This window comes from Aedes albopictus, chromosome 2, assembly GCF_035046485.1.
Source record: "Aedes albopictus strain Foshan chromosome 2, AalbF5, whole genome shotgun sequence".
In the NCBI taxonomy this organism is placed as follows: Eukaryota; Metazoa; Arthropoda; class Insecta; order Diptera; family Culicidae; genus Aedes; species Aedes albopictus.
This window is the reverse complement of record NC_085137.1, coordinates 143,247,262-143,262,033: the sequence shown is the minus strand read 5'-3', so window position 1 is coordinate 143,262,033 and position 14,772 is coordinate 143,247,262. Positions and strand designations below refer to the sequence as shown.

At 35.8% G+C, this 14,772-nt stretch overlaps 1 protein-coding gene across 1 annotated transcript in view; it reads right to left on the bottom strand.

The window, feature by feature from the left end:
* LOC115253617 (dnaJ protein homolog 1) overlaps positions 1 to 14,772 on the bottom strand; it is a 306,072-nt gene that overhangs the window by 194,655 nt on the left and 96,645 nt on the right. Inside the window, exon 3 of the mRNA XM_062850573.1 lies at positions 1,664 to 1,735. The gene's annotated coding sequence lies outside the window, so the exon portion shown is untranslated. The remainder of the gene's footprint in view (positions 1 to 1,663; positions 1,736 to 14,772) is intronic.

Sequence of the window (14,772 nt, the reverse complement as noted above, 5' to 3'; positions counted from 1 at the left end):
GCCCGGGAACCTATTTTAAAATCAATTTGAAGTTTGTATGGGAGCAATTTGTCGAATCACCCCTCGTCGCAGTTTGTACTGGGCGGAGCTGTCAAACAGTTGCCCAGCTGTCAAAAGGTGATTGCCATAACTTTTTTTCTTATTAATCATTTCAAATTAAGTCAACTGTTTTTCAAAGTTTATTGTTTAAGTCATAAATGATCAAAATTTCATTGCATTCGGTTGATTGAATTCGGAGATATAGCAGCTCAAAATTGGCTATCGGATAATTATACCTTTTTCTAGAACCTTTATAACTTTGTGTGGAATGACCCGATCCTTTTGTCTTGGTGCATTTTTATTGTCAAAATTCAACCTATCTGTAACTTTTGTATCAATAGTTATCATCGAACTTTTTCAATAGTTTTTGAGAATTGAAGTGTTTTGTAGTTCGTCACAGAAAAATGAAAACAATCCGTTGAGATATAACTGAGATACGGCAATCTAAAGTTGACTATTTTGTATGCAAAAACGGCTTTGGTGCATTTTTATTGTCCGATACTGTATATACATAGTCATATATCTCAATACTAGCTACTCTAAAATTGCCCAATACATATTGTAAATCCTCATAAAACTAGTATTTTTACACAATTTCGCTTCTTCAACGTATTTTTCATGAAAACTAGAATTCAATAGCTTTCAAACTAAAAAAAAAGGAATTTTGACCTTTTGAAAATTAATAAAATAATTAATTAAATAAACCATGATTTTTTGGATCACCTATCTGAAAATTGGTCACCCTAATTATGAAATAAAAAAAGAGTTATCATTTTCGATGAATTACAAACCCACCAAATTTCACGACAATCGGAGTCGCACTATATCGATTTTCATAGGAATGGCTGAATAATCCCAAAATCTTAAAATATTTTCATCTAAAAAACGGTCACTTCAAATGAAAATATAGAGGTGTAAAGATGAATAAAAATAAACATTGAAAGAAACATAGCATAAATAAATTCAAGATGGCGAAGAATGTTTAGATCAAAATGAAAAATTTGAACATAAAAAATGTTAGCGCAAAATATCTGATCACATACAATTTAATACTTCTTTAATACTACTTTAGATGCTCACCCTTGTCCCTTTGTCACAATCATTTTACTCGATCCAAAGAGGCAACAAGAAATTAATTGAATGTATTCAATATGTTTATTCTAAAGGCGGGATATGATCTCATCGACAACACCACGATCGTTAATGCGTTCCACGGACAGACGATCGACGAAGCCGATTGGGATTGAACCGGAACGACGACGACTACGACGACCGGCGAGGACAATATGAATGGCGATTATACATACTCGAAACGGTTCCCTAGCTCACGCGGGATTCGAATTGAATTACCTACAGTCAAAACCGCGCTTCAAGTAGCAATCAAAGTGGGATGGATTTACTCATAAAATTATCTTTTAAGGGCGACGGATTAAAATCTCACTCGGCCGCGAAACGTCAGATAGACCCATTCGAATCGATCGGCACACAGCAGCAAATATCTTAATTCGCACCTTCTGCACATTCCGTCATGAGTCCGAACGTGCCACAATTCGAAATCAATCATCGCAGCCTTTAGCGTGGGGCGGGTGGTGCAATGCAATCGAAATCCCTCATCGTGACTTACCTTTCACTTGGTGAATGAAAACAAGATCTCAAAACTGGATGTTCTTGCGGTACGGCATCGATGAGGGGCGATCTGTAATTGAAAACGAGAAAAGGGACCGAAATTAATAAATCAACCAATTTATTTCGACCGAACCAAAAAATAAAAACTTTGCGCAATTTCGTCATGCGCTTGGTCGTATCCCCCGCGCGCGTACCGACGACCGAGTGGATACTAATTTCGGATGACCATTTTAGGCAAATTGGCGACCACAACGATCCCGATCCCAAAAAAGAGGTGACCGAATCAAAAAAAATACGCCAAAAGACTCGTGACGTGAAAACCACTCTCCGTAATCGGTAACCTTTAACACCTTCATTAAAAGCAAAGTGACATTTTGGCGATGGAAATGGGAACCGCATGAAGAACATTCGTCTTGTGGGTCATGAAAAAGGAATATCAAAATGTACCCAAATCAAAGCGACACTCACTGCATCGGCAAGCAGCATTGCAGTGTTCATTAAAAATATATTTGAGCGAAAGATAAAGAAATTGATAACAGAAATTAATATATAGAAAACTTCAATAACTTCAAAATAACTATAGAAGATGTGAGAAAATACGAGACAGAAAATACAAGGACGGGATAAAATAAGTTGAGGATATAGAAGATAGAGAAGATAGAGAAAATAGAGAAGAAATAGAAGGTAGAGAAGATAGAGAAGATAGAAAAGATAGAGAAGATAGAGAAGATAGAGAAGATAGAGAAAATAGAGAAGATAAAGAGGATAGAGAAGATAGAGAATATAGAGAAGATAGAGAATATAAAGAAGATAGAGAAGATAGAGAAGATAGAGAAGATAGAGAAGATAGAGAAGATAGAGAAAAGAGAGAAGAAAAAGAAAGTAGAGAAGATAGAGAAGATAGAGAAGATAGAGAAGATAGAGAAAATAGAGAAGAAAAATAAGGTAGAGAAGATAGAGAAGAGAGAAAATATAGAGAAGATAGAGAAGATAACGAAGATAGAGAAGAAAGAGAAGATAGAGAAGATAGAGAAGATAGAGAAGATAGAGAAGATAGAGAAGATAGAGAAGATAGAGAAGATAGAGAAGATAGAGAAGATAGAGAAGATAGAGAAGATAGAGAAGATAGAGAAGATAGAGAAGATAGAGAAGATAGAGAAGATAGAGAAGATAGAGAAGATAGAGAAGATAGAGAAGACAGAGAAGATAGAGAAAAAAGAGAGAAAGAGAAGATACAGAAGATAGAGAAGATAGAGAAGATAGAGAAGATAGAGAAGATAGAGAAGATAGAGAAGATAGAGAAGATAGAGAAGATAGAGAAGATAGAGCATGAGCATGAGCATGAGCATAGATGACCGCACAATTCGTAGTTGCTACTCCGTGATTGACCAGAGCAATCGAAATTGCACAAGGAACCAATGAATAGGGCTTGGGACTAGCTTACTATTCGATAGAGAAGATAGAGAAGATAGAGAAGATATCATCAGAGATTACACACTGAAGGTAGACAAAATAGAGAGGATAGAGAAGACAGAGATGATGGAGAAGATAGAGAAGATAGAGAAGATAGAGAAGATAGAGAAGATAAATAAGATAGGGAAGATAGGGAAGATATAGAAGATAGAGACCATAGAGAAGATAGAGAAGATAGAGAAACTAGAGAAGGAAAATAAAGTAGAGAAGATAGAGAAAATAGAGAAGATAGAGAAGATAGAGCAGATAGAGAAAATAGAGAAGATAGAGAAGATAGAGAAGATAGAGACGATGGAGAAAATAGAGAAGATAGAGAAGATAGAGAAAATTGAGAAGAAAAATAAGGTAGAGAAGAAAGAGAAAATAGAGAAGATGGAGAAGATAGAGCAGACAGAGAAGACAGATAGAGAAAATAGAGAAGATAGAGAAGATAGAGCAGGTAGAGAAGATAAAGAAGATAGAGAAAATAGAGGAGATAGAAAAGATAGAGCAGACAGAGAAGACAGATAGAGAAAATAGAAAAAATAGAGAAGACAGAGAAGATAGAAAAGATAGAGAAGATATAGAAGATACAGAAGATATAGAAGATAGAGAAGATAGAGAAGATAGAGAAGATAGAGAAGATAGAGAAGAAAGAGAAGATAGAGAAGACAGAGAAGATAGAGAAGATAGAAAAGATAGAGAAGATAGAGAAGATAGAGAAGATAGATAAGACAGAGAAGATAGAGAAGATAGAAAAGATAAAGAAGGTAGAGACGATTGAAAATATAGAGAAGATAGAAAAAATAGAGAAGAAAGAGAAGATAGAGAAGATAAATAAGATAGAGAAGATAGGAAAGATAGAGAAGATGGAGAAGATAGAAAAGATAGAGAATATAGAGAAGATAAATAAGATGGAAAAGATAAAGATGATGGAGAAGATAAAGAAGATAGAGTAGATATAGAAGATGGAGAAGATAGAGAAGATAGAGAAGACAGAGAAGATAGAAAAGATAGAGAAGATATAGAAGATACAGAAGATATAGAAGATATAGAAGATAGAGAAGATAGAGAAGATAGAGAAGATAGAGAAGATGGAGAAGATGGAGAAGATAGAGAAGATAGAGAAGATAGGGAAGATAGAGAAGATAGAGAAGATAGAGAAGATAGAGAAGACAGAGAAGATAGAGAAGATAGAAAAGATAGAGAAGATAGAGAAGATAGAGAAGATAGAGAAGATAGAGAAGATAGAGAAGATAGAGAAGATAGACAAGATAGAGAAGATAGAGACGATTGAAAATATAGAGAAGATAGAAAAAATAGAGAAGAAAGAGAAGATAGAGAAGATAAATAAGATAGAGAAGATAGAGAAGGCAGAGAAGATCGAGAAGATAGAGAAGCTAGATAAAACAGAGAATATAGAGAAGAGATAAAAATAGAGAAAATAGAGAAGACGGAGAAGATAGAGAAGATAGAGATGATGAAGAAGATATACAAGATAGAGAAGATAGAGAAGATAGAGAATATAGAGAAGATAGGAAAGGTAGAGAAGATAGAGAAGATATAAAAGATAGAGAAGATAGCAAAGATTGACAAGATAAAGATAGTGATAGGGAAGATAGAGAAGATAGTGAAAATAAAGAATATATATAAGATAGAGAAGACAGAGAAGATAGATAAGATGGAGAAGATAGGGAAGATGGAGAAGTTAGAGAAGATAGAGAAGATAGAGAAGATAGAGAAGATTAAGAAGATACAGGAGTTGCAGAAGATAGAGAAAATAAAGAAGATTGGGAAGATTGAGAAGATACAGAAGATAGAGAAGATACAGAAGATACAGAAGATAGAGAAGATAAAGAAGATTGAGAAGATACAGAAGATAGAGATGATAGAGAAAAATAGGAAGATTGAGAAGATGCAGAAGAAAGAGAAGATAGAGAAGATAGAGAGAAGATAGAGAAGATAAAGAAGATAGAGAAGATAGAGAAGATGGAGAAGATAGAGAAGATAGAGAATATAGAGAAGATAGATAAGATGGAAAAGATAAAAATGATGGAGAAGATAAAGAAGATAGAGTAGATATAGAAGATGGAGAAGATAGAGAAGATAGAGAAGATACAGATCATGCAGTAGATAGAAAAGATTGGGAAGATTGAGGAGATCCAAAAAATAGTGAAGATAGAGAAGGTAGAGAAGAAAGAGAAGATAGAGAAGATAGAGAAAATAGAGAAGATAAAGTAGATATAGAAGACTCAGAAGATGAAGAAGATGGAGAAGATAGAGAAGATAGAGAAGTTAGAGAAGATAGAGAAGATAGAGAAGACAGAGACGATTGAGAAGATAGACTAAATAGAGAATATATATAAGATAGATAAGATAGATAAAATAGAGAAAATAGAGAAGAAAAAGAATATAGAGAAGATAGAGAATATAGAGAAGTTAGAGAAGATAGAGAAGATAGAGAAGGCAGAGAAGATTGAGAAGATAGAGAAGATAGAGAAGATAGAGAAGATTGAAAAGATAGAGAAGATTGAGAAGATAGTGAAGATGAAGAAGATATAGAAAATAGAGGGGATAGAGAAGATAGAGAAGACATAGAAGTTAGAGAAGATAGAGAAGAAAGAAAACATAGGGAAGATAGAGAAGTCAGAGAAGACAGAAAAAATAATGAAGATAGATGAGATAGAGAAGATAGAAAAGATAAAGAAGATTGGGAAGATTGAGAAGATACAGAAGATATAGAAGATAGAGAAGATAGAGACGACTAGAAGATAGAGAATATAGAGAAGTTAGAGAAGATAGAGAAGATTGAGAAGATAGAGAAGATAGAGAAGATAGAGAAGATAGAGAAGATAGAGAAGATAGAGAAAATTGAGAAAATTGAGAAGAAAGAGACGATTTAGAAGATAGAGAAGATAGAGAATGAAGAGAAGTTAGAGAAGATATAGAAGATAGAGATGATTGAGAAGATAGAGAAGATGGAAAAGATAGAGAAGATAGAGTAGATGGAAAAGATAGAGAAGATAGAGAAGATAGAGAAGATAGAGAAGATAGAGAAGATAGAGAAGATAGAGAAGATAGAGAAGATAGAGAAGATAGACAAGATAGAAAAGATAAAGAAGATTGGGTAGATTGAGAAGATACAGAAGATAAAGAATATAGAAAAGATAGGAACGATTTAGAAGATAGAGAAGATAGAGAATATAGATAAGCTGGAGAAGATAGATAAGATAGAGTAGATAGAGAAGATAGAGAAGATTAAGAAGATAGAGGAGATAGAAAAGATAGATAAGATAGAGAAGATAGAGAAGATATAGATGATATAGAAGACAGAGAAGATAGAGAAGATTTAGAAGATAAAGAAGATAGAGAAAATAGAGAAGATAGAGAAGACAGAGAAGATAGATAAGATAGAGAAGACAGAGAAGATAGAGAAAATAGAGAAGATATAGAAGATATAGAAGATAGAGAAGACAGTGAAGATAGAGAAGACATAGAAGATAGAAAATAGAGAAGATAGATAAGATGGAGATGAAAGCGAAGATAGAGAAGATAGAGAAGATATAGAAGATAGAGAAGACAGAGAATAAAGAAAAAATAGACAAGATAGATAAGATAGAGAAGAAAGAGAAGATAGAGAAAATGGAGAATATAGAGAAGATAGAGAAGACATAGAGGATATATAAGATAGAGAAGATGGAGAAGATAGAAACGATTGAGAAGATTGAGAAGATAAAGAAGAAAGAGAAGATAGAGAAGATAGAAAAGACAGAGAAGATAGATAAGATAGAGAAGATAGAGAAGATAGAGAAAATAGAGAAGATATAGAAGATAGAGAAGATACATAAGATAGAGAAGATAGAGAAAATAGAGAAGATAGAAAAGATAGCAAGATCGCGAAGATATATAAAACAAAGATAGAAATAAAGATGATAGAAAAGATAGAAACGATCGAGAGGATAGAGAAGATACAGAAGATAGAGAAGATAGAGAAAATAGAGAAGATAGCAAAAAGAGAAGAAAGAGAATATAGGGAAGATAGAGAAGATAGACAAGACAGAGAAGATGAAGAAGAAAGAGAAGATAGAGAAGATAGCGAAGGTGGATAAAACAAAGATAGAAATAAAGATGATAGAAAAGATAGAAAAGTTCGAGAGGATAGAGAAGATACAGAAGATAGAGAAAATAGAGAAGATAGAATGAAAAAAAAAGAGAGTATAGGGAAGATAGAGAAGATAGACATGACAGAGAAGATAGAGAAGATAGAGAAAATAGAGAAGATAGCGAAGATAAATAAGACAAAGATAGGAATAGAGATGATAGAAAAGAAAGAGAAGATAGAGAGGAAAAAGAATATTGGGAAGATAGAGAAGATAGACAGAGAAGATAGAGAAGATAGAGAAGATTGAGAAGAAAGAGAAGATAGAGAAGATAGAGAAGACTTAGAAGATATAGAAGATAGAGAAAATAAAGAAGATAGAGAAGATAACGAAGATGGATAAGACAAAGATAGAAATAGAGATGATAAAAAAGATAGTGAAGATTGAGGAGATAGAGAAGATAGAGAAGATAGAGAAGATAGAGGAGATAAAAAAGACAGGGAAGATAGAGAAGATAGAGAAGATATAGAAGATAGAGAGGGTAGATAAGATAGAGAAGATTGAGAAGATTGAGAAGATAGAGAAGGTAGAGAAGATAGAGAAGATAGAGAAGATTAGAAGGTAGAAGATATATGATAAAATTGACGCTTCTTAGGTAGTAAAAGCATTCGAAACTGGTAAAATTTCAGTCAGTAGTACGCACAACGACCAACCAACTGCATCGGTGTCAATGACAGATCATACCCCTTCAACCGAGCTCGTCACAGAGACCGAACACATATTTCCACTTCATTAAAATTTTATGACTTTCCATCAGCGAGTAGTGCAGTGTATAAATGACTGAAATGACCAACTGAATTGTAAGCTTGGCTACTCCGTCCGCAGTCCGCCAATTCGAGGATTCGCTAAAACATTGTCAGTCACATTTGGAACTCGATGCAAGTTGGAAGCTTTGCTATTTTTTACCAGAACTAGGAAACGCAGAACAGCAGCACACGTCGTAGTCATCGTCCGTCTGACTAACCGATCGACAACCAGCTCAGGCTACGTCAGACAGACAGAGACAACCAAAGCCAGTCACGGAGGATATGACTCGATTTCAATATATTTTAAACCATGCGTAACGCCTCGCGCCGGCGTTCGCAATTCTTCCCGGTTGACGGATGCGAAATGAATAAATGCACCTCCATTGCCAATCTCGTCATCGCCGCTGCTGAGCTGTAGTCAATAGACGAAGGCATTGCATTGATTGGTCGCTGTGAGGTTGTCTATTCTCCAGCAGCATAGTGCAAAACTGCAGTCATTCGAATGTTCACGCGAGAATTCAGCGCCAAATTGATCACGGTGTATACACATTTTTCCCTCTTCTGGTGATAAAATGCAACCGAGTTCGGGGAAATAAATCGATTCGAATGCGATATTGATGCACGAAATGGAGAACACCGAAAGGGGGAGACGCAGGGAAGACGAGGGACCATAACTAGTGTATAGTGTTCCAATGCTAACGTTTAAATTGCTGCCGTTCCATGCGTGAAGCGCACATTTCGAGGAAGAGACAATAAATATCTGCCATTGGAAATCGATCCAAAGTGAATTTATTCGGAAAACCTATATATGGGGAAATGGAGGATATAGTTGAAGTAGACAATTGGTTTAGCAAGCTGGAAATTGCGGAAAATACGGCTTATTACACAGTGAAAAACTATTCGAGTTTTGAAATTGAAAAAAAAACACAGGGGAAGTAACATAATTCAGAGAGCCTTGATTAATTGTTACTCATTTATTCTAAACGACCAAATCACATTGTGAGACGATTTTTACCAGTGAAAGACAAAAGATAATCCTTGTATTATTTCACTGGATCGTTCTCTAGACTGTTTTCTTAAGCATGTTGAACTCAAAGCTAGCCTTGAACTTTCCCCCACAAAGTTCAATTTTATTGCCTAGTTGCCTGCAATTTGGCCGACGATAACCCCCATGACAAAGGAAACAAATCTGTCGAAAATACCCAAAGTCTAATGACCGAAACATGTTACTATGGTTAATCATTATTTCAGTGTCCGGCACGGAGACAAATTTCGTTCGTTTGAAATAAAAATATTCATGTTTATTCGGTAAACTGATAAAATATTTAAAACTAAATATTAATTTTTAAAACTAACTCAATTACATGTTGATTTCTACAATACCCATTGAAGAGCCCCTCGTTCCGCCGTCGAGAATATGAACAAAACTCTCAAGTTTCAGCGTCAGCACCAAACAAGATTTCCTCTTGCAAAAAAGGCAAGTTTCACCAAAAGTTTCCACGAAATTCCATTGATTTCGGGAGCGTATGTTATCTACATGATGTTGGCATTGAAAGTGCCACGCGGGAAGTGGGTTTTCCGCGGGAAGTGGAGGAAATGACTTTACAAATTTAATTGGAAAACAAATAATTCCAACATTTGTTTCTCACATAACCTGCCAGAAGAAGCATGTTTGTTTCAAAAATGGATTGAATTTGCTATAAATGTGATGTTCGATTTGCTCCAAACAGTTTTATTTTTGCTGCCAGAACAAATTGACAATTTATTTGAGTTTGCCTGAAATATTTCTTCCATGCTTTCTTCCATGCTTTTTTCTGCGTAGGCCATTGCGCTGAATGCCGTTTGGGCGAATTATGATCAAAATTGCAGGTTTCGACTGGATGATTGTTGACTTTCTGGAATTTTATCAGTCTAACAAATTGTGTTGATTAATCTTCTATCATCGCCAACGTTTCAATCCGGCTATTCGACCATCTTCAAGGCTTTGTGTATCGGATCGCCTATTTGGTACACATTTTGCGACATTATTAGGTGTAGTAATTTCTCGATGGCAATATTCCCAATCCAAACCAGTTGCAGCAATGTTTGCTTTGGAGCTTTTGGATGAATAAGGGTTTTTTTTTGTTTCCTTTTATTCGTGAATTTTACCTTATGCTAATTTTTCACACAGGATAAGGGAAAAATGAATAAGCAACTCAGATGTCCAAACTTGTCAACAGACGCATAGATTTTGTAATTCCTGGTTTACATTTTTCAACTGAAACGAACATTTCACTTGCTAACTTCTCAAACATGTTCAATCCAATGGAATGATGTGTTTAGACTGAATAAATGGCATGAGTGTCCTTTTAAATGCTTCTGAGTTGAAGCCAGTGCAGTGTTTACGTTGTTCAATTCGTGCGGTGTGTAAGCAAACTGAATTGAATTCATCTTATTTGACACATAACTTGAACTCAACTCACATGAAACGCGGGTTTAGACGAGGCAAGTGAGATGATTTCGTTTGACTTGAATGAAAAAGTTCAACATGTTCAACTTTCGTTCAAGTCAAGCGAGTTGCTCAAGTGAGATGAATGGTGGTGTTTACACGATCGATTCGCATTCAATTGGGTATTTTCCATTGACTATTTAGAATCAAGTCACTAGCACCGTCTAAACCAGGCATAAGAAAGAGGCAGCATGAGCTATCAAATCCATAACACATCTCCCGTACTCTCTGCTTTTAGCTTTATGATTGCTTCCTAGCGAAATTGAGGTTTTTGTTGATATGCTAATTAACAGCTGAAAGCTTTTGTATAGCACAGCTTCCCGGGTAGAGGAAAAGAGCTAAATAATAGCACATTTTGATATGGAGATCAAAAAGTTGTATTGATTTGATTGAGATAAGAGATAAAAGATCTAAAAATAATGTCACAAATTTACTCCTGGAACATCATCATCAAAACCAATAGTAGCGAGCTATTCGTTTGATCTTGAAATATCAAATTTTGATATTGTTCAGATGTTCCAGGAACATTTTTTAGATATTATTTTCAGATCCTCTATCTAAGCTTAACAGCTAATCGCGTTCGATAATTTTACCGAATTCTCAACCGCTGAGCTTTCGGTAATGGACTTTCAACGAAATTCTGTAAAAAAAAATACAAAATTTCGGTAAAATTTATCGATCATCTGTCAAACTCTAAAGAAGTTCAGTAAATGTTGCCAGCTTTACCAATTTTTTTCGGTTAACAAAACTTAACGGTTGAGATGTCGGTAAAATATTACCGAAGTCGGTGATTTTTTCTATGTGTGTACCGCTTATTTAAATGAAGAATAGTCAATAACAGCTAGCCTTTAAATTTACGTCCAGAAATTTCTCAATCAGACACCTTAGACATACTCCACAGAGATACCTCTACCAAAAAGTAAACCTGGAGGAATCCCAGTGATGCCGGAAAGACTAACTTAATTGCTAGGCTTGTAATCACAACAACAGGCAGCTTTCATTGTTTATTCTGTTCCAAAGGAAATAGGGTAAGTGTACCAATTATGGCTATAGTACCAATTATTCGCCATAGTTGATTTTCAACCTTTAACGATGTAAATAAACAAGAAAAAATTTGTGAACAATAGATCACATTTACAAAAGATAGTCGCACTCATTTAAACTCCACATTTTGCTCAAATCATGGTAGAAATAAATCATTTTCCTTAAAATTTCGGCTTCCTTGCACCCTTTTTCGCCATAGTGTACCAGTTATGGCTAACTCCATAAGGAATGCATGCAAATAGTGCGAAAAGGAACCGAAGTTCAAAAATGTAGCCATAACTGGTACAGGGTTCCTATCATTGGCACACGCTTTAATAAATACTAAAAGTAGTTTTGGCTCTGTTTCCATATTTTTGCTGTAAAGTATGGAAACTAAGCTGTCTTTTAACTTATTGATGACATTCGTTGGTCTTCTCGTTATTTTTGTATAAATAGTTTTCCTTAGGTAGTGCCATAATTGGAACACGCACCCTATAAAAGAATATTTTTTTTATAAACCCGAAGCGGAAAACACAGGTGCAATCAGAACAAAGATGCAGAAGATTTCTTTTGCGTTTTATATCGAGATCTCCAAGAGAGAATCTTTCCTCATGATATATCAAAGATGTTGTCGCGGAATTTTTCCTAAAGTTTCTCTCGGGATTCCTCCTGGAGATTTTCCTCGATTTATTTTGGTTTTCCTCTTAGGACTTCTACAAAAGATCTTTCAGGGATTTTAATTCTGGGTTTTCTACCAGACCTTGCCTCTAAGGAATGTTTCTCAAATTTTCAGTAAGAGTCCCTACCGGGATTTCGCCGGAAGTTTCTCCTGTAATTTCTTCATGAAATTTCCGTGAACTTTCTCTGAAAGCTTATCCCTGGAATTCTAGTGGAGTTTCAGCCGAAATATTCCCTAAAATCTCTCGCGGTATTTCTGAAGGTTCACCTGCGGTTTCTGTCGGTGTTTCTCTCAGAAGGCCGGCTCCAGAGGCACGTTATTTTCCATTTGGGACATTTGTGCCATCGCCAAAATAATAGCCTATTTCATCACCTACCTGAGGGAAAGGAAGGAAATAAGGATGAGGATGGGGATAAGGACAGGTAGAGAAATAGGAAAAATACCCTGAAAGAGGTTACTAACGCATAAGCGTACCACAATGGGTTCAAACAGCGACCTGAAAAGGACACTGTAATAACGCATAAAGCGTATGGCTCTCTTTCGGTAAAAACTCAAAATATCAAATCTCATGCTTGAGTTGTTTCACGCGTGATTCTAGACTCGCCAAACTAACTGCCGAAAAAATCATGCATGACTTGACTCGCGATTTCACTCATTGCGTTATTTCTTGGTGTCCTTATTATTTACACCGAAGTTTTTATGATTATATGATAGAGCAAAAGCAAACCTATCGTACAACAACATTGGATGTCGTTCAAATTGATTTGGGTACATTTTACAAGCGAACGAGATTTCGACGCTTGACTCGTGAGAGCGAGATTTTGCGTGAAAATCTCGCGTACGAGAAAATGATTCAGAATCGCGCGCGAGTTTGCTCACGCAGGAGCGGTTCATGAGTGTGCTTTAAGTGTGATTTTACCAACACTGGCCATAGCTCTTTACGACAGCAGGTTAACAACAACAGAATATCCTGAATATTCAGGTCTCTGAAGTCAGTTTCGCTTAAGGTGAAACGGGACGCCGTGTTATTTTTCCTATCTTGCCTTTCTTTCTAACAATTTGCCTCGCGATTTTGAAGATGGTAATCTCGAGTTCTATCGCACTGAAGATGCTGAAAAACAATCAGCATATGCACTGCAAGTGAGAATACACAGTGATAGGTTTTTGTTGCAAAATATGAAGTAGAATCTGAGATTACCATCTTAGTAGCAACAGAGCAATGGCGGATATTTCCCCGACCGTCCCGTCCGCCCTTAATAAGTGTATACCGAATACTCGGAAACGCAGTTAGCGTTAGCGTTAGCGTTAGCGTTAGCGTTAGCGTTAGCGTTAGCGTTAGCGTTAGCGTTAGCGTAGTTACGGTATACTTCGTAGATTGGATACTAACCATATTTATGTACCTTTTGCTAATCTTGCTCGGATTGCTTTTCGGAACAAGGCTGGGAGTTAACTTTGCTCCAACCTTAAGCTATGTTTCGTGTTGCCAAGTAGAGCGCTCAAGTAAAATTCCCTCTTTTTCCGCAAGTAATTTTGACAACTGATCCAGTATGGGGAGAAACGTAACTTTTCCTTACGGAATAATAGCGCGGACAATTTTTCCGCAAGGAAAAGTGACAGCTCCATTTGATTCGCACGGGAGGCGTTATGAGTGTTACACTTTTATCCTTACTTGCCATCTGCGAACCGCTCAAGTAATTTTGAAGCGGAATCATTACTTGACCATTACTTGTCCTATCTTTTTGCACAGTACGTACGAAGTGGAAGCTAGCCATTATGCAAGAGTACCAAAAGCACAAATGTCGCTATTCCCGGCCACGCCCATCTTTACCGTAACTTGGGATAGGGGAAGGAAATGTTGATGTAGCACTTATTTAAGAGGCCTCCGACTCAGTGACACTCCCATAAGTAAGGTGGTTTGGAGGTGTATTATGTAGGTCAAGGATTCGCCTGAAAAGCTGGCGATGGACCCACGGCATTGGTTGTTTACTTGGTTAAAATTTAATCTTTTGAAAGCAATTGAAGGCAATCAAAAGAGATTTTTTTTCTATTTATTGTTTAAATAATTATGTTTCTGCTCAGTGAGAGGCCCAAGCTGAACCGATCCCTCCAGGGTCATCGGAACATTACAATAAATGTTTGAAACGCGTGAAAAAAAAAGGAAAAAAAAGTGGCGATCCGAGAAAAGAAAACCTCAATTTACATAAAAAAAACGCAAAAACAACGAACAAAAACTCAATTTATTAAAAAAAATCACGTGGAACGAGTTGACCGAAAATAAAAACAAAAGATATTTTTTTTTTTCTATTTTTGTTGTATAAATAAATATGTTTCAGCTCAGTGCGAGGCACAAGCAGAACCAACCCTTCCAGGGTTGCAATGAATGTATAAAACGCGAGAAAAAAAAAAAGAATTGGCGACTCGTGAAAAAACAAAATAAAAAAAATAAATAAACGAAAAATCACGTTGAACAACAACAAAAACATCTCAATTTATAAAAAAAAAAACAAGATCGCGTAAAACGAGTAAAAAAAAATTGGCAATGCGAAAAAAAATCAATTT